The 24949-nt window shown below is 44.0% G+C and overlaps 1 protein-coding gene across 2 annotated transcripts in view; it reads right to left on the reverse strand.

Annotated features, from left to right (window-relative positions):
* Nucleotides 1–24949, reverse strand: part of SCAMP2 (secretory carrier membrane protein 2) — a 551928-nt gene that overhangs the window by 485539 nt on the left and 41440 nt on the right. The gene's annotated exons all lie outside the window — the stretch shown is intronic.

Here is a 24949-nt window from a genome sequence, read left to right on the forward strand (position 1 = left end):
TTGGGGATGTTTTGGAAAGTTCTTGAGCAGATGTGTTACATATGCACCCACTTTGTGGGACAGTGCTTTGCTAAAGTATAAATGATTATATTTCTGTAAATGGACTTTTTCCCCAAATTTTAATAATTTAAGTGTTCTTGGCATGAAAATGTGGAGGAACATTAAATTTTGCTTTTAATTTTAGTAGCATAATCAGAACCAACTCTGCAGCTCACCCCATGTGAACTACTTTCCCCTGCATGATCAGGGAGCTGCTCCTTCACAGTTACTGTGAGCTTTGCTTCCTGGGGAGAAGCTCAGAAGAGGGAGGTCAGATGAACCTCAACCCCCATCACCGTAGTTAGTTTTGGAGTTGCAACTGGCACTCATTTCCTCTCTTCTCCACTATGTATTCTAATGCCCTTTACCCTTGGCTAAGACCTCTGCAAGTTTTGGATGCTTACTTGGTGATGTGTTCCAGACCACATTACTGCAGGGGCTGAGTCGTGAGTAATCTCTGGCCGAAGTTGCTATACAAAGGGGTCCCTTCACAGTACAGGTGGGTATGGGAATACTAAGAGGCACCCAGGTAGGTCACCTGAGTTCCATATGTACACCGTGCCTCTGCCCATTGTATAAAAAATGTTCTTACCTTCGCTTGCTGATCAAGATAAATTACTCCTGCCAGGATGGTGACTTCTCTTCTCACTTCTCACTGGTCTCTGGAGACAAAGAGCCCAAGGTGCCCTGGAAGGCTGCCTTAACCTTGTGTTCAATGGAACTCTGGATTTGCTCCCTGGCTAGAGTGCACCCACTTTGAGGACCAGGAGCTCTAACCCTACAGAGACCACAGTTGTGCAGCCAGGAAGTGAAATGTCCCCTTTGAGTCATTAGAAGGGATGAGAAGATGGTAGAAAGGAAGGCAGTCCTGCTCCTGCCCCTTGGTTCCTGGGTCCATGCATTCTTCTCACTGGAGACACAGCTGTATGCGTGAGGACAGGCCTCCCCAGGTCTTTGATTCAGTGCATATGCTGCATCCTGGAGGATGACACCCGCTCTTACAGAATATTGTGTCTGGGCTGGCACTGAAGTTGGGCAGTAAGAAGGTTATTGCAGTGCTCTTTCAGGCTGGCTGCTTCTGGATGGTTGTGGTACAAGTTGGCCCTGTGGACATGGGCTTCCTTTAGTGTGAAGTGGGTCTCCTGTTGGATGTTATGTTGTGTGGGATTCCATGCCTGTGGATCAGATATTCCATAAGCTTCCAAATAGGGAGCTTAGCAGGCTGAGGCTCCGTGGGCAAGAAATGCAGACTTTTACCAGTATAGCTATCTATTCCAATAAGAATTAATCACTGGCCCTCCAATGAGGAAAAGGAACCAATGTAGTCAACTTGTCACCAAGGGGCAATTTGGTCTCCTCAGGAGATAGCGCCATATTGGAGGGTCAGTGTTGGGATTTATTGCTGGAAGATTGGACATTCAGAGGCAGCCATAGCTAGATCATGGGAGTTCATGCCGTTGGGCCCAGCTCTGCTTCTGTGGCAGCTTCATTCATTCTGTGGCAGCTTAATTCTGGGGCAACCAATGACAAAGGCTGGATAACACTGGCTGCCCAGGTCATTTTTGCCTACTTGCTTATTCAGTGCCTCTTCCTTGGAGAATGCTTTCTGTAGGGTCATCACTTTCTTCGTGCTTCCAAGAACCACACAGACATGAATCTGCCTATCTCCTAAGAGACACGGTGTTAAATCCAGTGTCCTAAGACAGTGTCCCAAGACTATGAAGTCTTGCTCATCCAGTCTTATATTCTGGCCTCTTTGATGTAACACCCTCAACATGAAATGCCAGGAGTTCTTCCCTTGGCTTCTGCCAGTCCATGGTGGCTAATTCTTCTAGCTGTTTTGGGATGTGATCTTTTTCTTCCATGATCAGTCACAGCATGTCCTTGGAAGTGGTATGCTGGGGTTTAGGTCTGTTTATCCATCTGGCACCAGGAGAAGAGGTAGTATTCTGAGGGGACACTTGTTGTATTGAAGAAAAGAGTCCTCTGCAGTGTCCTCCTTCCTGGGCAAAGATCTCAACTTGTTGTGGGGTGGGGCACTTCTGCAGCCTCTAAGGGCTTGGGAGTTTGCAGAGCCACAGTCTTCAGGGGTCCTTCACCCAGATGTCCTTATCCCATGTTTCAGGGTCCCAGCTTTTCTCAACTAGGGCCCTGACCTTAGTGTAGCAGACCTGCCTTGCCTGACCACTCATTGACTTTGTAGTTCTGCAACTCTATGAAATGTTGACTTTATACTGCAGTTATGCCCACTTTGCACTGCTGAACACAAGAATGCTTTGTAAGCTACCAAAAAGGACTTTTGTCTATCATACTTATTTTTTAAATCCAGGTTAAAGTAAAATCTACATATAGTAAAATTTAGATGTATACTTTGATTTTTTGACAAATGTATATACTTGTGTAAGAACCACCACAACTGAGATAGAGAACATAAGCATCAGTCCCCAATATTCCTTCAGGACGCCCCTTTGTAATTAATCTTCTTCCCAACCCTGGTGCCTGGCAACCACTGATCTGATTTCTGTAGCTGTGACTTTTTAGAAGTATCATATAAATGGAATCACTCATGAGGTCTTTTGCACCTTGCTTTCTTCACTTTAACACATTTGAGATTCATTCACGTTGTTGCACGTATCAGTACTTCATTCCCTTTTGTTGTGAATAGTATTCCATTGTATAGATGCACCACAATTTGTTTACCCATTTCCTACTAGGTGGGCATTTGGGTTGTTCCAGTTTTGGGTAATTATGAATAAGACTTCTAAAAACTTTCACATTCAAGTCTTAGTGTGAAGCTATGCTTTCATTTATCCTGAGTAAATAGCCATGAGTGAGACTGTTGGGTTATATGATAAAGTGTGTGTTTCAGTTAATTTAAAAATACTCGCAGGCTGGGGGCAGTGGCTCAGGCCTGTAATCCCAGCACTTTGGGAGGCCAATGTGGGAGGCTCACTTCATCCCTGGAGTTTGAGACCAACCTGGGCAACATAATGAGACCCCCATCTCTACCAAAAATGGAAAAAGTAGCCAGATGTGGTGGCACATGTCTGTAGTCCCAGCTACTTGGGAGGCTAAGGTGGGAGGATTGCTTGAGTTCAGAGGGTTGAGGCTGCAGTGAGCCCTGATCATGCTACTGCATTCCAACCTGGGCAACAGAATGAGACCTTGTCTTTTGTCTGTTTGTTTGTTTGTTTGTTGACAGGGTCTCACTCTATTGCCCAGGCTGGAGTGCAATGGCGCAATCTCGGCTCCCGGGGCAATCAGGGCAATCTCCACCTCCCAGGCTGAAGCAATTCTCCTGTCTCAGCCTCCCGCCGAGCCTTACTGCCTGGCTAATTTTTGTATTTTTAGTAGAGACAGTTTCGCCATGTTGGCCAGGCTGGTCTTGAACTCCTGACCTCAAACAATCCATCTGCCTCGGCCTCCCAAAGTGCCAGGATTACAGGTGTGAGCCCCGGCGCCTAGCCAGACCCTTGTCTTTATAAAAAAACAAAACAAAACAAAAAGAAAGAAAGAACGAAAGAAAAAGAGAGAGAAAGAAAGAAAGAAAGAAAGAAAGAAAGAAAGAAAGAAAGAAAGAAAGAAAGAAAGAAAGAAAGAAAGAAAGAAAGAAAGATGTAAGTTCAAAAAAAGTTAACGACGAAAAGGGAAGAGATGTGGCTATAAAATAACGGCAAGTGGGAGACCCATGGTGATGGTCCAGTTTGAGTATCTTGATTAAGGGGGTAGTTTTGCAAGGCTACACATGTAATAAAATTGCATAGAACGATACACACACACACACACACACACACACACATCACACAAATGAGCCTATACTGGTAAAATATGAATACATTCTATGGATTGTACCAATGTCAAATTGTTTTGTTTTGTTTTGTTTTGTTTTTGAGACAGAGTCTTGCTCTGTCACCCAGGCAGAGTACGGTGGTGCGATTTTAGTTCACTGCAACCTCTGCCTCCCAGGTTCAAGCAATTCTCCTGCCTCAGCCTCTTGAGTATTGAGTAGCTGGATTACAGGTGTGCACCCCCAGGTCCCGCTAATTTTTATTTTCCTTTTTTTTTTTTTTTTTTTTTTGGAGACGGAGTCTTGCTCTGTCACCCAGGCTGGAGTGCAGTGTTGCAATCTTGGCTCATTACAACCTCCGCCTCCCAGGTTCAAGCAATTCTCCTGCCTCAGCCTCCCGAGTAGCTGAGACTACAGGTACATGCCGCCACGTCCAGCTAATTTTTTGTATTTTAGTAGAGACGAGGTTTCACTGTGTTGCCCAGGCTGGTCTCTACTAAGCTCAGGCGATCCACCCACCTTAGCCTCCCAAAGTGCTAGGATTACAGGCTTGAGCCACCGTGCCCAGCCTTTTTTTGTTTTCTTGAGGTAGAGTTTTGCTCTTGTTGCCCAGGCTGGAGTGCAATGATACCAGCTAGGCTCACTGCAACCTCTGCTTCCCGGTTCAAGCAATTCTCCTGTCTCAGCCTCCCGAGTAGCTGGGATTACAGGTGCCCGCCACCATGCCGGCTAATTTTTGTATTTTTAGTAGAGACAGGGTTTCACCATATTGGCCAGGCTGGTCTTGAACTCCTAACCTCACGTGATCCGCCTGCCTCAGCCTCCCAAAGTGCTGGGATTACAGGTGTGAGCCACCATGCCCGGCCAATTGTCATTACTTTTCTAATTAAAAGTGGCACATCATTGTTGAACATATGATTAGCAACCACAAAAACCCACTGAATGAATATCAAAGTGAATGTCCTGCCAGTAGGGATTCAAACAACAAAACTTTTTCTTTTAATCAGTCTTGGAAGGATAAAGGGAATTTAAAATAAATAATATTTACACTTAAAACATGGAAAAATCATACATTATTTGCTAAGAGGTTTGGCAATAACTTGACTGTCGTTTGCCTTAAAGGTGCTTGCCAGCCTGCTCTCAGCGGGAAGACCAGGTTAGACCCTTGTGTAGGAAAATCAGATTATTTCCTGGGTCCATCTCCTGATCATTAACAATGATTGTTGAATAAGGACTACTCCTTTCCCTCACGATCAGGAAACCCTGAAGATAAATCTGTTCTGCTCTGTTTTCAAGGCTTTGTGACCACCCAACAGCCTTCAAAGAGGCTGTGGCAGCCTCAGCTGATGGCTCTTTGCTTCGTACCATAAAATCCCAAGAGAAAGGTGATGTGTAAGCTTAACATTTGCTCATTTCCCTTAAGCAGGCATAATACTAATATTCATGGAGGCCTGCGAAGAGCCACTTGATGCAGAAGCCAGGTGACTATAAGTGATAGAGGAAATTTACCTGAATTGGTTCAAGATGTGTGTTGCTAGGAAACTATGTCCACAGGTGAATAATCGTATTGATTCTAGGAAAATAGTGACATTAAATAAGTGAACAGACAGGCGCAGCCACACAAATTCCATTTAGCCTTTTTATGCTCCTTAGATGAAAGGCTTGCTCTTGTTTTGTATTAAAGTCGATCTTGAGGAAAGAGAAGAACAAGGAATGATTATTTGCTATGATCATCATAATATTATTACTTAGATATATTTACCAAGGCCTTTTGCAGACATTATTTCTAAATTTTAAAACAACTTTTCCCTTTTTACAAATGAGGAAATTGCAGCCCAGAGAGGTTACATATTTCCCCAAAGTCACACAGTAAAGGGCAGAGCTAGAATTTGCAAGTCAGGTCTGTCAGATTTTGGCCTGGGCTCTTGTCACCACAGCTGCCAAATGATCACATCTTTGTGGTCAGAGGAAATTAAACTAAAATAAATGGCTGAGCGTGATGGCTCACACCTGTAGTCCCAGAACTTTGAGAGGCTGAGTTGGGAGGATCCCTTGAAGCCAGCAATTTGATACCAGCCTGAGCAACATAGTGAGACCCTGTCTCTATAAATATTAAATTTAAACAAATAAGAAATGTATTTGTGGCGAACAGAAGGATGCTGAACATAGCCTTAGATGGATTCATGTTTGCAGTGAAAATATTTTCTGGTGTTTTCCTAATACATAATAGGGGAAAATACTTGGGGTCCCAATTAGATTGGCACCACACCTCCCAAGTTTCACTGACACTAAGTAAGTGAACAGACAGGTGCAGCCACACAAACTCCCTTTAGCCTTTTTATGCTCCTTAGATGAAAGGCTTGCTCTTGTTTTGTATTAAAGTCAATTTTGAGGAAAGAGAAGAACAAGGAATGATTATTTGCTATGATCATCATAATATTATTACTTGGATATATTTACCAAGGCCTTTTGCCTTGGGGTCCCAATTAGATTGGCACCACACCTCCTAAGTTTCACTGACATGAAGTAAGTGAACAGACAGGTGTGGAGGGCAGGGCCATATCTCTGTTGTGTCCATGGTGCCCTACTGTAAAATGGGTATAACAAGGCTTCCAGGTTTGGAGCCAGCAGCCTGTCATTTGTTAACTATAATGACATTGGGGAAGTCACTTAGGACATCTGAGCTTCATTGATATCTATATGGGGATCATGGCACCCATGTTGCAGACAAGTTTAAGGGGTCTGAATTTTATTGCACAATCCTGGGGGTAAGACTCACATTATTTTTCTAAATCAAATTTAACCTGACTTCAAACCCTATATGTCAGGGTGGGGCAATCTTTCCTTTAGGGAGTTGGGGCGCTGCTTTTGGGATGTATGGAAAACAGAGAAAGATCTTTATTATTCAGTCCATCTGATTGCCACTGAGATGCTTGTTGTCTACGCCAATGTTTCTTAGAGTTGTCTTAAGAGTCTCCCTAAGGCAGGCAATTTCATCCCTTCTCTGAAGTTCAGATTCTACTGTCTCACAGCTGCTCCCAAGGCCATGGCTCTTGGTGGCCAGTCCTCTGGTGGCCAGGAATAGCACTGCTCAGGAGTGGGCGAAGAGCTTCCACCACCCAAGGAAATTCCCTTTAAATCCCTCTTCCTCAGTTCAGGGCAACGTTTCCCAGTGTGTAGTTGCCCTGTTATTACTGCAACATAACATGGTTTCAGAGGTATGCTGAGGGAGAGACTTTTTTAAATTTCAAGAGTTATATATTTAATGTGTATTAACAATTTGAGCTAATATATTAAACCCATGATCTATAGCTTCCTTTTAAAATAACTTTAAAATGTCAGTCAATATAAAGTGAAAAATAATGATTTCATAATATTACCATCAGTAATAGCAGATATTGCAAAAATCTTGAAGAGCTACAGGGATTTCTGAGGTCTGTTCAATAGAAATATCACATGAAATCAAAAATGCAACCACATATGGATATGTACTTTAAAATTTTCTAGGAGCCACATACAAAAGAAACAAGTGACATTAATTTTGATAATATGTTTTATTTAACTCGATATATCCAAAATACTATAATTTAATATGTAACCAATATAAAAACTATTTGAGATATTTTACATTCTTTTTCCTTTAATGCAAAGTTTTTGTTTGTTTGTTTGTTTGTTTGTTTTTTAAAAACATTTTTGCTCTTGTCACCCAGGCTGGAGTACAGTGGTGTGATCTCGGCTCACTGCAACCTCCGCCTCCCAGGTTCAAGCGATTCTCCTGCCTCAGCCTCCGGAGCAGCTGGGGTTACAGGCGCCCGCCACCATGCCCAGCTAATTTCTGTATTTTTAGTAGAGGTGGGGTTTTGCCATGTTGCCCAGGCTGGTCTTGAACTCCCGGCCTCATGATCCGCCCGCCTTGGCCTCCCAAAGTGCTGGGATTACAGGCGTGAGCCACCACGCCCGGCCAATGCGAAGTTTTTGAAACCTGGTATACATTTTATACTTACTGCACATCTCCTTTAGACTAACCGTGTCCCAGGCACTCAACAGTCACATATGTCTAGTGGCTACTGTACTGCAGGACGCAGATTTAGGGAAGTGAGGACAGATTCTGCCACTTAAGCCTCCAAATCCCACAATGGCTGTTGCCAAACATTTTTTTGGCTCAAGTACCTCCAAAAGAGTTTTAGAAACCTATGTGTCCCCTCCCCACCCTCCTCTGTCTCACAGACACACATTGCTAGATTGATAACGACAAGTTCTGTAAGATTAAATAGTTGTTAAGGGTATAATTTGCAGTATCTTCTAAATATTGACTTTAGGCCGGGCATGGTGGCTCATGTCTGTAATCCAAGCACCACTCCAGTAACAGCATTTTTAGAATAGTCAATGGAATGTAAATATCATAGCACTCTGTTCCCTACCATTGTCCAATTATACAAATCATTAAGGTCTTGCTTTTCTTCATTTTTCTTCTTATACTTGTATTTCTATTTCTCTTTCCTCTACCTAACTTTATCTAAAGTTCTCTTATTGTCTTAAATGAGCCTCTCTGCAAAAGGAATTTATATATAAATTTAAATTTAAGAATGACTTCCTGTGACCATAAAGCTGTGTTATTTAAACAGTACAATTATTTTGGAAACCCTTATCTAAACAACAGAACTGGTCTTGCCACCCGCTTTGTTCATGTAGCCATGGATGAATATTTCAGGTGGGAACAAAGATCAGACCCTACTTTTACCCTGGGGTGTAAACTAAGCCCAATGAAAGTAATCTTCAGAACTTGTTCAAAGATGTGTTTCTGCTCCTTAATAACTATTTTTGTTCTCAGCAGGTAAGGTTTTGGTTTAATCTTGACACATTAGAAGGAGTCAATCTGAGAAGCTTGGATGGGAGGGCAAGGACAGTTAAGAGTCTAGGATGAGTATGTTTCTGGGTATTCTCCCGTTTTGTGGAATCCTCTAATTATTAACATCCAAATAAATGCCCACTCAAATCAATAAAATCCTATACCTAAACTGATTGGAAAGCAGGAACAATGAAAAAAATATATATATATGTATAAACGAGGACTTCATTTTAAATGTCTTCTTCCATGAGTTGCAAGAAGCAGGGCCACTAATCAGGATTTGATGAGATCAACAGGGCTTTGTGTGCCCCAGCTTTTCAATGGGGAAATTACATAGTGGGAACGCAATTTTTATTTAAAATGGACACATACAGACCTAAATGGTGGGTGGATCACAGACTAGAGAAAAAAAGATTTCGGGGCACCTCCAATGGGACACAGGAACTAGGAGGAGGGCTACATAACAGTAAACTTGAGCCTGTTCTCTGTGCCCTCAGATGTTAATCTTCACAGCTTCCAGTTACATCCCTCTCGGATGCGAATAACAATATTTCTCAAATTCCCATGTGGGCTGTTAATGACATGTTATAGAAGCACAAACTATTGGAAATTTTTTGTTTTGTTTTGTTTTTTTTGAGACAGTCTTGCTTTGTCGCCCAGACTGGAGTGCAGTGGCGTGATCTCAGCACACTGCCACCTCCGCCTCCCAGGTTCAAACAATTCTCCTGTCTCAGCCTTCTGAGTAGCTGGAATTACATGCATGTGCCACCATGCCTGGCTAATTTTTGTATTTTTAGTAGAGATGGAGGTTTCACCATGTTGGTCAGGCTGGTCTTGAACTCCTGACCTCATGTGATCCACCTGTCTTGGCCTCCCAAAGTGCTGGGATTACAGGTGTAAGCCACCGCGCCTGGCCTGAAAGTTTTAAAATTGGATTTCATTCTTACTGATTTCTCAATTACACATATTTCAACAGGCTTTGGCATCTAGAGTTAATAACAACCGTTGCTCACCAAACACCTAGAGTCTGTTGGGCACAGTGCTAAGCCATTATATGTGTTATTTCAGCCAGGAGTTTGAATATCACACCTTGGAGAGAGTTTGGTGCTGAAAACTGGCTCCCACAACCTAAACGCACATGATACTAAGTCTCAACTCAGTGGATTAAGTTTCAATGGGGAACATGCCCTCCCAGTGACGAGAAAAGGGTTGTCCATGAGCCATCCCTCCAACCTGGAGTAATAATCAGAAAGTAGCAGACTGAACATGGAGCCAGGAGAGAGAGGCAGCTGGTGCTGAAGGATCCTTCAACCAGACAGGAGGACAAGTCCCCAAACAGCCTTGGCTGACTCCCTCTTGCTTGCAATTCTTGGGCAGAATGTATGGAGAATGCAATGTGCTGAGATGAGGAGGAAATGCCCAGAATACTCCAGGCTTTGTCTCTGTCATTCCTAGAAGAGCCTGCACTGCTTGGCTCAGCAACCCAAGTGGCCTCTGAGGTATAAAACCAGAGCAGAATGCTTTTGGGTGCCTCAGCTGTGGTGCTATATTAGTCCAGTTTGTGTTGCTATAAAGGAATATCTGGGTAATTTATACAGAAAAGAGGTTCATTTGTTTTATGGTTTTGCAGGCTGTGCAAGAAGCATGGCACCTGCATCTTCTCAGCTTCTGGTGAGGTCCTCAGGAAGCTTCCACTCATAGAAGGCAAAAGGGGAGCCAGCATGTCACATGACATAAGAGGAGCAAGAGAGAAAGGAGAAGGCGCCAGTTTCTTTTAAACAACCAGATCTCATGTGAACTAATAGCGTGAGAACTCACTCATTACCATGGGGAGGACACGAAGCCATTCATGGGAGCTCTGCCCCCATGACCCTAACACCTCCCACTAGGCCCCACCTCCAACACTGGGGATCACATTTCTTTTTTTTTTTTGAGACGGAGTCTCGCTCTGCCGCCCAGGCTGGAGTGCAGTGGCCGGATCTCAGCTCACTGCAAGCTCCGCCTCCCGGGTTCACGCCATTCTCCTGCCTCAGCCTCCTGAGTAGCTGGGACTACAAGCGCCCGCCACCGCGCCCGGCTAGTTTTTTGTATTTTTTTAGTAGAGACGGGGTTTCACCGTGTTAGCCAGGATGGTCTCGATCTCCTGACCTCGTGATCCGCCCGTCTCGGCCTCCCAAAGTGCTGGGATTACAGGCTTGAGCCACCGCGCCCGGCCAGGGGATCACATTTCAACATGAGATTTGGAGGGGACAAATATCCAAACTATATCAGGTGCAAAGTAGGGCACATACAGATAAGTCTGCATCTACCGCGGGCAGCCTCCCTGAGCCTTGGGGGCCAGCACATCATGGATCCTAGACTTCTGTTGGCCCTTGCTGCCTGTCTGGGAGTAGTAAGTTGCTTTGCCTGACATGCTGCCCAAGTGCCGTGTCTCACCAACACTGGCAGCTGGGTTTGGGCAAAACCTCCTGCTAGATCTAGAAAACTGCTAGATCTAGGAACCTTAGTAGTAGTAGACGTTGGTGAGTGTTTAGAGTTCTCCCCTGGGGTTAATAAGTACACAGAATTCCCCTGCAGGGATTGATACCCATACACAGTATTCTGCTTAACAGAGACCCTGGTGGTGCTGATGAGCACCTACTCCCCACGCTCCACCACACCTTCAGGGAGTCCAGAATATCCATGCCCATCAGAAAGTCAGGCTCTTCTTCGGGACAATATTAGACTCTAAAAATTATTATTATTTTTTCAGACACAGGGTCTCACTCTGTCACCCAGGCTGGAGTGCAGTGATACAATCATAGCTCACTACGGCCTCCAACTCCTGGACTCAAGTCATCCTGCCTCCTCAGCCCGCTGAGTAGCTAGTACTACGAGTGTGCACCACCAAGCTCAGCTAATTTTTTTTTTTTAAGAGAAAGGGTCTCACTATGTCGCCCAGGCTGGTCTCAAACTCCTAGCCTCAAGTGATCCTCCCACCTCAACCTCCTAAAGTGCTGTGATTCCAAGCATAAGCTACCACGCCCAGCCCCCTATAAATTCTTAACTCACAGTCATCTCCATCCTAAATTTGATGAGTTTAGATCTTCTTCCTTGTGTCTCAATCATTCCATCAGATTTTTCAACATATTTTTGCTCTTTTCTAAACATGTAGACAGTGTTACGTCATGTACTGACAAATAAGGATTATCAACGGACACACGTAATGCCAACGATCCCACGGCTTTCCTGGGAAGATGAGTCTCCTGCCCCTTCCTTTGCAATGTCTTTCAGATTTCATCTCCACTGTACTTATAGAACTGATGTTCTCAGCCCTCCACTCATGTCCCCCGACCGATTCTGGCAGTGAGGCCTGCCCTGGGATTCCCACAAATCTGACAGAAATTTATGTGACCTCTTTGCTAGGTCTCACTGGTTATTAGTGAATATGTGGTGTGTTATCTTCTCTTAACTACCTTGTCTTTGGGGGCAAATGCAAAGCAATTCTATACACCTCACCTCTCTCCATCCAAGCCAAGCCAAGCCAAGCCACGGGCCAGAGTCCTCGGGTGACTGTCCTGCCCTGTGATCAGGCACATTTTCTGGCTCTGCTACAAGGCAAACTTGACCTTCTTATTTCTGCCAGCCTGCAAAAACATTAACGATCAACTATTGCTGAGACCAGCTCGGTCAGGGAGACCCTAACCCAGTGGTGCTAGAGGAATTAAAGACACACACACAGAAATGTGGAGGTGTGGAGTGGGAAATCAGAGGTCTCACAGCCTTCAGAGCTGAGAGCCTTGAACAGAGATTTACCCACGTATTTATTGACAGCAAGCCAGCGAAAAGCATTGTTTCTATAGATTAGAGATTAACTAAAAGTATTCCTTACAGGAAACAAGATGGGCCAAAATAAAGGGATGGACTCTGGCTAGTTATCTGCAGCAGGAGCACGTCCTTAAGGCGCAGATCGCTTATGCAATTGTTTGTGGTTTAAGAATGACTTTAAGCAGTTTTCCACCCTGGGTGGGCCAGGTGTTCCCTGCCCTCATTCCCATAAACCCACAACCTTCCAGCGTGGGCATCATGGCCATCATGAACATGTCACAGTGCTGCAGATATTTTGTTTATGGCCAGTTTTGGGGCCAGTTCATGGCCAGATTTTGGGGGGTCTGTTCCCAACAAACTATCACAACCTTTATGCCACATTTATCAACCTTAAAGGGATGCCTGGACTTTGAAAGCTTTTTAGCATGGTTGGCTGCCCAAGAAGTCAAAGACCAGACCAGCCAATTGTGTCAAAGTTGACCTCATTCTTTAGAGCCATAACTAACACTTGTTTGTTTATTTTGAAACAAAGTCTCGCTCTGTCACACAGGCTGGAGTGCAGTGGTGCAGTCTCAGCTCACTGCTACCCCCGCCTCCGAGGTTTAAGCAATTTTCCTGCCTCAGCCTCCTGAGTAGCTGGGACTACAGTTGCACGCCACCATACCTGACTAATTGTTTTGTATTTTTTTTAGTAGAGGCAGGGTTTCGCCATATTGGCCAGCCTGGTCTCGAACTCTTAACCTCAAGTGATCCACCCGCCTCAGCCTTTCAAAGTGCTGGGATCACATTGTGAGCCACTGTGCCCAGCCTACATTTTTATTTAATATGTTTTAAGTCACTGTGCTCAACTAAGCAGTAAGATTTGGAATGTGATCTACAGTTCTTACTTTGGGGCATCAAGGAAAACTTCCAGCTCAGTGAACAAACAGGCAGTTTAATGTGGTATAGAAGAGTGGCTTTCAAACTGGCTTCACGATAAGAAATTCATGTTAAATGATAACCCAATGCATGCACTTGTGCATGCGTGCGTGCACGTGCACACACACACACACACACACACTCCTACATCACTGAAACTGAAGTATCTTCAAGCAGTGCTGCACTAGAGGAAAATGCACATGAAAGTGATTTCTTAGGAAATATTCCCAGGGAAAAGAGAGAAGTGAGAAAGCAGGAGTAGAAAGAGGCCACGTAAGGGTACAACATCAAGTCAAGTCCCATGGAAGGGAATTTTGATTCATTCCCCCAGAGGGCCTGGGGAACATCATAGGTCACACCTCAAAGTCATCCCAGTGAGATGGCAAAAGAGCTGGAGTATGTCTGTCCCCACCCTCATCAGTCATTGGTTAAGGGCTGTGCCGGGAGGGAAGGGACACAAATTCTCAGGCGCTTCTGGCTCTCTTGCACCTTCCAACAGAATGCTGGCTTCTGTGAAAGAATGCACACTGGAATTCAGCTGGTCTACAAAGAGATGGCAGAGGGATCCCAGATGACATAGGTAGAGCAGGGACAGCTTCTGCTACAAACACCCTATATTGCTTTTGTTTTCTGATATTTTTCACAGCAAAGCAAACTTTCTTGTTGCTCTGCTAACTTTGTTACCGCTCACCCATCTGCCTTCCATCTTCCAGCATTTTGTTGCTAGTTCTTGTCTGTTGTTGCCTCTTCTGTTCTCTTTATCCTTCCAGTTTTTATGAGATTGTTTTTGTTCCTTTTCAGTCATTTCAGAGAGGCTTCAGGATGGAGCTGTGATAAACATATGTGTTCAGTCCACGATGTTTAACAGGGACTGCCTCCTGATTTTTCCATATGAATTACTGAAGAGTAGGTAGCAGACTGTCTTGATGCCCTTCCCCATGTCCCCTGAACTGAGCTGACCTGACCTGCAGCTGCAGTGAACTTAGGAATCCTAAGCATGCTGACGGCTTGCCCACTCAAGCACCTGCCTCATTCTGCTTCTCTGACTGAGGATTTCCTCCAGTACAACAAAAGCTTGCCCAACCTTCACAAGGCATCCTAGAATTGCTGGGGACAGAACACCCCTCAACCCATGAAGGATGAGGATCAGTGGATTAATATCCAACCATCCCATACCTTGGTGGGACTATTATAAGGCATTCTGTGTGGTTCCTCAGAGGTCCCAAATGGGAAAGAGCCCAAATTGCCCACAATAATAACCCATTCATCAATTCAGTTTTCTGTTTCACCTCTCTCACTTTCCACACTCACTCACTTGCTCTACCTGGGATCCTCTCCAAGATAGCCTCTTGTATCCAAAGCTTTGTCACAAGGTTTGATTTTGGAAGAACTCAAATTAAGGTAATGGGTACTGGAAGTGACTATAGAAAGTATATTCTCAATGGTATGGTGGCAACAAAAACCCCACTGGTGGTGGTGAGTAAGGTGGTGACAAACCCTGGCACTTCAAAGATTCCATACCTACACTTGACCCATGGTGTACTTGGATGAGGTAAAGGTGAAAGAGAAGCTTAGCTTATGCAGTAGTGCTCATCCTCCTGAAGGATATGGGGTTGTGACAGTCACAGGAATTGAAGAGTTGTCTTGTTCTTGTTAACTGCCTTAGAAGAATTGGGAAAAAAGAAAGACAGGTTTATATCATCCAATTATCCACTCACAGCATAGTAGTGAAAGCCAGAAGGCCTCCTTGGAAGGATCTAAAGTGATCTCCATGTCCTTAGCCAGGCATGGTGGCTCACGCCTGTAACACCAGCACTTTGGGGGGCTGAGGCAGGTGGATCACTTGAGATGGGGAGTTCAAAACCAGCCTGGCCCACATGGTGAAACCCCATCTCTACTAAAAATACAAAAATTAGCTGGGCATAGTGGCGCATGCCTGTAATCCCAGCTATTTAGGAGGCTGAGACAGGAGAATCTCTTGAACCCAGGTGGTAGAGGTTGCAGTGAGCCGAGATCATGCCACCGCACTGCAGCCTGGGTGACAGAGAGCCAGATTCCGTCTCAAAAAAAAAAAAAAAAATCTCCATTTCCTGCAATCGGGGGAAGACTGTTCTAAAAAATGACACTCAGGGGTTCATTGCAAGAGTAACAGAACTACAAAGCCGACTGAAGGCACAGTCCAGGCAGTCCTCTGATGTAAAAGACAAAGCCCTAGAGGAAGGAAACGGTCCCTAGAACTACTGTGGTGCAGGCAGGCATCTGGGTAGACATGCTTGAGAACCTTGAACCCCTACATTCCCTGAACCCTCCAGGTTAGAAGTATCTTGCACCCCATTAGTTGAAGAGAACAGCTTCCCACTGCCTAGAGACTCTACACAGTTCTCCTCTGAAGCAGACACCACCAAGGTTGCTTCAAAGTCTGCCACTGCCTGCCCTCATTGCATCTATGCCAAAAACTAGGAACAAGTCTCAGCAGGCCCCGAGCAGGGCAGCATAGTTCTTCCTGTGAGAGATGTGGCAGATTGTATTTTCTAAAGAAGGCTGCAACAATATCTCTCATCCCAATTGCTTTTCTACGATGCAAACTTGTCATTCCCCTACCAAGAGATGAAATCTAATTTCTTTTTTCTTTCTTGTTTTTTTGAGACAGAGCCTTGGAGCCTTGCTCTGTCACCCAGGCTGGAGTGCAATGGCACGATCTCGGCTCACTGCAACCTCTGCCTCCGAGACTCAAGCAATTCTCCTGCCTCAGCCTCCCAAGTAGCTGGGATTGCAGGTGGCTGCCACCACACCTGGCTATTTTTTTTTTTTTTTTTTTTTGTATTTTTAGTAGAGACGGGGTTTTCACCATGTTGGTCAGGCTGGTTTTGAACTCCTGACCTCAAGTGACCTGCCTGCCTCAGCCTCTCAAAGTGTTGGGATTACAAGTGTGAGCCACCGTGCCTGGCTGAAATCTAATTTTAATCCCCTTGAATCTGAGCTGGACTTTACTTGCTTTGACCAGTAGAGTTCAGAAGGGATGCTGTGTGATTCTCACAGCTGAGTCATAAAAGGTGATGAAGCTTCTGTCTTATTCCTGGGGACAGTTGCCTCTGTGGCATTGAGCTACTGTGTAAGAAGACAACCTACCCTGAGACCACCATGCTGAAAGAAAGCAAAGCCACATGAAGACTGAGTAAGCTGGTTGCTTTAGCAAGATCCTTCATACTGATAGTGAATGTGTACTTCTATCTTTCTCTTGTGAATGCAAACTATTTTTGCAATAGTCTCACACTAAGTGCCAAAGACTTGTTTTCGTTGAATGCATTCTCTTTATCATTCACGACCTGGTCCTAGGAATTTGTTAAATGCTCCTCATTTCTGTTACAATATAGTCTGCAGTCACCTTGATCATCTTGACATTCTATAGAACATCATCCTGGCCCATTATATTAATGACAGAATAATAATTGGACTTAGTTTTCAGGAAGGAGCAAGTATTCTGGCTTGAAATACTTCATGCTGAAGGATGAGAGATAAACCCTACAAAGTTCTGGAAGCCTGCCACGTCAGGGAGTATTTTAGAGGCCCAAAGATCTAAAGGTATGTTGAGACGTCCTATCTGAAGGAATATTTTACATTTCCTACCACTAAGAGAGAGGCACAGCACTTGCTGAGCTGCTTTGAATTCTTGAGGCAAAAGCAAAAACAAAAACACACAACAAAAACAAACCAAAACTACCCTTGAGAGTAATGCTCTGATCCATTGTATCAGAAGACTATTGGCTTTGAGGAGGTCAGAGGAAGCATCTGAATAGCCTTGTAAACACTTAAGGCATCAATTTAGAAATGACACCTCGCATGGCTGGGTCATTGTCCTTGAGGATGCAGTATGTTTGCTGAACCAATGATCACCATATGCAATCACTGTGCTGTTTCCCCAGCATCTCGAATACACAGGAACGCTAATTAAAGGGTGAAAGTAGGATGGACTTAAACACACTCCCTCTGAGCCACTAGTGGAAATTATGTTTTTAATTCTTATAACTTCAGGCTCTTCCTGATGAAAAGCCTTGGTCTCAGGGTGTGTGGACAGAGGGAGACAGTAAGTGTTTCACTGCATCAATACAGTGTCACCTGAGGACTTGGGCATCTCCATGCTGTCAGATCAGCAGGCAAAATGGGCATGATTACACTGGTAGGGGTGACTGACTTTGATTATCTTGAAGAGTTGGAGTTGCTGCTACACAATGGGCCCAAGGAGGAAGATGTCTAGAACTTGAGGGATTCACTTGGGGACCCCTTAGTGTTTCTATGCCTGATGATAATAGCAGAGAAGCAAGTGAAGCAACCATGGCCTGACAAGGGCAAGGTAATCAAGGCTCAACCACTCAGAGATAAAGGTGCGGTCATTCACTGAGCAAGCAACGATGACTAGTGGAAGTGCTAGCCAAGGATTCGGGAAATCTAGAAGAGGTGGTGGAGCAGAGGGATGATGAGTATAGATTATAGCCTTGGGACCAGCTGTAGCAGTGAAGATTGTGACTTGTTCCACATATTCTTCTATTTTCAATCATTTTTGGGGATTGCAGCCAGCTACAACCCTGAAATGTCAGTAACAGAGCAAACTCAGGGTGGGCATGAGAAGATCTGCTGAGAGCAAGGAGTGAACACGGTAGTCACTACTGACACCCTGCCCACGGCCCACCTGTTAGTTCCCCCGTAGCTTGCAAACGTGTCCATACACACTGACATCTTCATACCACGAGTGCCGTAACTCTGCTTCTCTGCTGAGGCCCTTCTCAGCCCGTAGTGAGAGTAGCCTGGAAGTGCTGAGGGCATAGTGCCCCCAAGGTTAACCTTTAATCAATAAGGTTCAAGAGTTAGAAGATAAGCACTCCCAACTTCTCCATCCCTCAGTGAATTCCTCCTGAGGCGTATTCTACACGGTTTCTCAGAGGCTCCCCAGTGGAAGTGAGCCCCAGTGGCTTAGGAAAATGGAACCTACTAATTAAGGCACCTCCTTTTTACTTTTCTCCTTTCTTCCTCTCCCTTTCCTCACTCCATCCCATGAAGTTCCTGAGATCACCAAATAAACTATCTGTAATCAAGTCTTTATCTCAGTCTGCGTTTTGGGGAACCCAAACAAAGATGTAAGTTTTCATCATAAGTTTGCCTGTCTACATTTATTTCTTATTTGCTACAAATATTAGTAATTTTCTTGACAAAAGTAATATGCTGTCAGTTGATAGGCCTAAATAATACATATTTGTGGTGATACCTGCAGTAAAAATGTGAAGAGCAATTTTTAAAAGTTATTTTCACTAGCTTATGAAAAATAAAGAAATTGAACTTTGAAAAAAATGCAGCAGTACATCCTAACATCATATAAAGAGGAATATTTTCATAATTGTAGAAATGGTTGGCAGGCTGTCAACTATCCAGGGATGATTTTGAAATTGCTGTCATTGGCCAACTACTATGACCAACGAAATCAACATTTTCACGATGCAGGCAAAATAAACATCAAAAGTCAAATTTAATAGGTGTATGTTTTCCTTTAAAAGTTGTTGAACTATCTAGGATACTCAGCCCTTTATTTTTCATTTTACAGCAGAGTTTTTACATATGCAAATACACATACACACATTTGCATTCAGACATACATGCACACATCATTTTGTATTTTAAATATTTTCAAAGTGTAGCTCTATAGACTCATGTATTTTAACTTTGGTAATGGATGCAGTATTCCCTTTGGAATCCAGCTTATGAAGAAATTCATGCTGAGGGCAAGTGTATAGTAATTCTTTATCTCCTGCATATTAGGAAACACTCCAGGAGGGATATTACTAAGACAAATTTAGAAAGACCTCCACATGCAGAGACAAAAATGTCAGTGGCATACTGAAAAAGTCAGTGAGTGGTCAAAAATCGGAATAAAGAAGCTTTGCTCATTTGAACCTATATAAATATTTGTTGAATACATCCTGTTTGTTTTCACTTTTGATGGGATATTAGTTTGTGAAACCAAATGATATCCAGATTCTTTCTTCCCATAGGCTTATTAATACCCAAATATGGCATATTTGCCTCCATATTACAGGCTTCGTTGAACATCAATTGTGTCTCTCTACCTTTCTCCATTTCAATCATGTGATTCTAGTGTGAACTTCTAATTATGGACCCCTGATCTCTCTGTTTCAGTCACAGGGCAGGAACGTTGTTAATTACCATGCATCAAGCACTGTCTTTCATAGAGGCTATGAAAGCTAAACGAATCAGAGGCCTTCCCCAGAATTCTGAAGTGGAGTTCCATAGGGAGGAAGAGCTTTCTATTCTAGTGATGATGTCTGGAAGCAGCCATGTACCTCCACCACATGGAGAAGGCTGGTATGAAAGAATGAAGTCGAATTGTACAGACACATGATACAAAGTGCCAAGTCCTCAGTTCTAGAGCTGGAGAATCCCACTGGCCAAATCTGTGCCCCCTGTCTTCTGGGGCTTGGTCCTTCTCTCCTCCCACTTTCTGGGAGTGCCTCTTGTATCTCTCCCTTCGTTCCTCTGTGGCGCTCAAAGTAAGCCAACGTGGGTTCCCACTGTTTACAAACAAGGGCTCTGATAAATGCGCTGCATTTACTTTTGTTATTTTATCAAATAGTTATAAACTCAACTGCTTAATTAGGCAAAGCATTCTGCTGCTTTTCCTTTTTGATATCTCAGTAATTGATTTCTAAGGAATAGACGGTATCTTGCTGGAATTGTTTTCACCTGTTGCTCTTTCACCCAGCCTCACCCAGCTCAGATATTGACTAAAGCTGTTCAACTCAGCTGACCTGGCTACGGAGTACAGAGGTAGGTGGGCACCATGGCTTGGGTGCAAAAGAGACCTTAGTGTCCCAAATTGTAATGTTTGGTTACCAATGCCTAAATGCTATCTGTATTTTGGGACTGCATGAGCAATTCCCAGGATACCCTCACCTTTTTACCCCAGTGATAAAAACCAGAGATCTCAACAAAATAGCTCTTATCTACCATGCTGCAGACAGACTGACAATTCTTTCTTTCTTTCTTTCTTTTTTTTTTTTTTGGAGACACAGTCTCACTCTGTTGCCTAGGCTGGAGTGCAGTGGTGCGATCTCGGCTCACTGCAACCTCCACCTCCTGGGCTCAAGCGATTCTTCCACCTCAGGCTCGTGATTAGCTAGGATTACAGGCGCACACCACCGTGCCCATTTCATTTTTGCCTTTTGTATTGTTTGTAGAGATGGGGTTTCACTATGTTGCCCAGACTGGTCTTTGGTTCCTGGGCTCAAGCAATCTGCTCACCTCAGCCTCCCAAAGTGCTGGGATTACAGGCATGAGCCACTGTGCCTAGCCAACAATTCTTACAACTATTTTTTGTTACAATTCTGAAGACCTGCTTCAATGTTGGTTTTAGGCTTTTGTTTTGTTTTATATTTTGCTGAGTACTTGCTTTGTTTTTAATCATTTTAGAGCCATTTTGAGGATGCATAAACTTCAACTGTTCTTTAATTGTCAATTTCTCCAAATTAGGCTGGGCACAGTGCCTCGCGCCTATAATCCCAACTCTTTGAGAGGCCTAGGCGGGTGGATCACCTGAGGTCAGGAGTTCAAGACCAGTCTGACCAATATGGTGAAACCCCATTTCTACTAAAAATACAAAAATTAGCTGGCGTGGTGGCGTGTGCCTGTAGTCCCAGCTACTCGGGAGGCTGAAACAGGAGAATTGCTTTAATTTGGGAGACAAAGGTTGCAGTGAGCCGAGATCGTGCCACTGCACTCTAGCCTGGGTGACAGAGCCAGACTCCGTCCCATTAAAAAAAAAAAAAAAAATTCCAAATTTTAGGTTTAAAAGAGGCAGTATCTGATTGGCCTCGCTTGGGTCATGTGGCAACCTTCGCTAGAAGATGTGCAGGGCACACCCAAAAATGTTATCCATTGGGGAGTGTAATTCTCTCTAAGGAAAGTCAGATGCTGTTGGTAAGAGGAATGGATGCTAAGCAGTAAAATAACCACAAATGCCCACTACAGGGAGCATATGAGTATTTTCACCAGAGCTAAGCAGAACATAATTGGATAGTAACTGCTTCCTAAAACACCACATTCACCTGCCATATACAAACAGTTGAGACTACTTCTCTTGAACTTCCCACTTTCATTTTTCACTTCATTTAGCCTAAGGCAGGATTCCTGGTTTCTTTTTCCCTCCCTGATTTATTTATTTTACAACAAAAAAAGACCGCATTTTCTTTTTTCTTTCTTTCTTTTTTTTTGAGACGGAGTCTTGCTCTGTCACCCAGGCTGGAGTGCAGTGGCACAATCTCAGGTCACTGCAACCTCTGCCTCCCAGGTTCAAGCAATTCTCCTGCCTCAGCCTCCCAAGTAGTTGGGATTACAGGCACCTGCCACCACGCCTGGCTAACTTTTTTGTATTTTTAGTAGAGACGGGGTTTCACCATGTTGGTCAGGTTGGTTTTGAACTCCTGACCTCGTGATCCACCCTCCTCGGCCTCCCAAAGTGCTGGGATTACAGATGTGAGTTACCATGCCTGACCAAAAAGGGCCACGTTTTCTAAAAATTTCAGAAGAAAATCTTCCTTTAAAATATTAATAGATTTATCTTGTCCAATGTGGAAAGCTATGCATTATATACTGTTAAGTAATAATAATCAAGCAGCAGAATAGTATGAAATCTCATTTTGGTAATTAAAAAAAAAAATTTAAAAAATTTTTTTAGAGACAGGGACTTGTTAATGTTGCCCAAGCTGGAGTGCAGTGGCTACTCACAGACATGACCATACCACACTACAGTCTCAAACTCCTGGCCTCAAGAAATTCTCCTGCCTCAGGCTCCCAAGTAGCTGGATAAAAGATTTTGAAATACAAATATAACTGAATATGTACCAAAAAGTCTTCCTAGGTATGCACCAAACACATACCTAGTGATGGTTTGGTAAGCAGAATAATGGCCCCTCAAATATGTCCACATCTTAATCTCTAGAATCTCTTTTTTTTTTTTTTTTTTTGGAGACAGAGTCTCGCTCTGTCCCCCAGGCAGTGCAGTGGCACGATCTGCACTCACTGCAAGCTCCGCCTCCCGGGTTCACGCCATTCTCCTACCTCAGCCTCCCGTGTAGCTGGGACTACAGGCACCCGCCACCGCACCCAGCTAATTTTTATATTTTTAGTAGAGATGGGGTTTCACCGTGTTAGCCAGGATGGTCTGAATCTCCTGACCTCATGATCCACCCGTCTTGGCCTCCCAAAGTGCTGGGATTACAGGCGTGAGCCACTGCGCCTGGCCAATCTCTAGAATCTTTAAATATGTTACCTTATATGACAAAAGAAACTTTGTAGATACGGTTAAATTAAGATCTTGGGATGGGAAGCTTAGCCTAGATTATTCAGGTGGGCCCAATGTAATGACAGGGGTCTTTAGAAGTGAAAGAGGGTGGCAGAAGAGTCATTTCAGAATGATATAGTAGGAGAAAGATTCTACCACCATTGCCAGGTTTGCAGATGGAAAGAAGCCACAAGCCAAGGAATGCAGGCAGCCTTAGAGGCTAGAAAAGGCAAGGAAATAGATTCTCCCTTAGAGTTCCAGAAAGGAACTCATCCCTGCTAGCATCTTGATTTTCATCCAGTGAGATCCATTTCAGATTTCTGACCTCTAGGACTAGATAATCAATTTGTTGTGTGTATTGTTTTTTTAAGCCGCTAAGTTTGTGATAATTTGTTACAGCACCAATGGAAAATGGATGCAAATGGTTGCTCCTGAGAAGTGGGCTTTTTGGGGGCAGGGATGTAGGAGGAGAGATCAATGTATATTAATACTTCCAAGTTGGGAATTTTTGCAAGAATATATTATTTGTAAGTTAGACACTAGTATATATATTTTTGATTATACTATACAAATAAGTTAACAACATATTTTCAGAAGGGTTACTGAATTTGCTGAAATTATCAGTTTCCCTAAAAGAGATTTGCTACTTAATGTTCATAGATATTTTTAAACAAATATAGATTTGTATTAAGAAATGTCTCAGGCCGGGTGCAGTGGCTCACGCCTGTAATCCCAGCACTTTGGGAGGCTGAGGCAGGTGGGTCACGAGGTCAGGAGATCGAGACCATCCTGGTCAGCATGGTGAAACTCTGTCTCTACTAAAAATACAAAAAATTAGCTGGGCATGGTGGCACACGCCTGTAGTCCCAGGCACTCAGAAGGCTGAGGCAGAAGGATCACTTGAGCCCGGGAGATGGAGGTTGCAGTGAGCCGAGATCGCACCACTGCACTCCAGTCTGGCGACAGAGCGAGACTCCATCTCAAAAAAAAAAAGAAAAAGAAATGTCTCTAGCTGTGTGTACGTGTATATGTATCTGTATGCATGTGTCTGCATGTATACACACCGTATTTATTTATTTGACCAAGATGAATGCATGTGTTCATTTGTGATCATTAAGGGAGCATTTTGCTGGGGCAGCAAGCTCAAAACAAATCACCTGTTGCCTCTGACAGCTGAAAGCCAGATGATGCTGAGGATGGCTGGAGAGGTCAGCTGTGACTCTTTTGCTCAACTGTTGGACAAGAGTAGGCTTGAAGTTGATAACCTCTATTCCTCTCCTGGGCAGTGCTTCTGAAACTTCAAAGAGCATAGGAATCACCTGGAAATCTTGTCAAATGCAAATTCACTTCAGCTGGGCTGGGTGAGATTGACAGTCCATATGTCTAACAAAGTCCCAGGTAAGCCGATGCTGCTGGCCCACTGACCACCCCCTGGGTAACAAAGCTCTATGGCAGTGGTCTTTACACTTTGCTGCATAATAGAACCACCGGGAGCACTTTCAAAAATCCCTTGCCCATGCAATACCCCATACCAATTAAATCAGAAAATCAGAATCCCTGGGAGTGGACTCCAGGTCCCCAGGTAATTCTAATGTGCGGCTGAGTTTGAGAACCAGAGGTCAAGCACAGAGATTCTCAAACTGGAGTTTGAATCGGGATCACTTAGAGGGGTGCTGGGCATCACCCTCGAAGTTTCTGATTCAGGAGTTCTAGGGCGGAGTCCAGAGGTTTGTGATATTAGAGACAGAGGGAGAGGAAGAGGGAGTTGGGTGCGAGAAAGAGAGAGAGGTGGTGGAATGAGCAAGAGAAGGGAAAAGGGAGAGGGGAGGAAAAAGGACAGGTTCCTTGTCTTCTGGGATTTTACAGGTTCCTACACGAAATAAGACAAGTATTCACATAAACAGGAAACAAGATTAACTATGACACAAAGCCAAGAGAAAGAATCCAAATATTCTGGGGGAGAAGACTTCCAGCAGAGGTGATGAGAGGTGCTCCCAGGGGTGTGGAACTGGGGACCAAGAAAAGGGACTGGGTTTAAGGAACGCTTTATGAAGAGGATCTCCAAGGGTTGGCACTCAAACAACAGCTGGAATGTTGTCACACAGAGATGGGACAAGGCTATTCCAAGCCAAAAGTTCAGGAGCAAGGGCCGGACACGGTGGCTCACACCTGTAATTCCAGCACTTTGGAAGGCCGAGGTGGG

The sequence above is a fragment of the Theropithecus gelada genome, chromosome 7a, assembly GCF_003255815.1.
Source record: "Theropithecus gelada isolate Dixy chromosome 7a, Tgel_1.0, whole genome shotgun sequence".
NCBI lineage: Eukaryota > Metazoa > Chordata > Mammalia > Primates > Cercopithecidae > Theropithecus > Theropithecus gelada.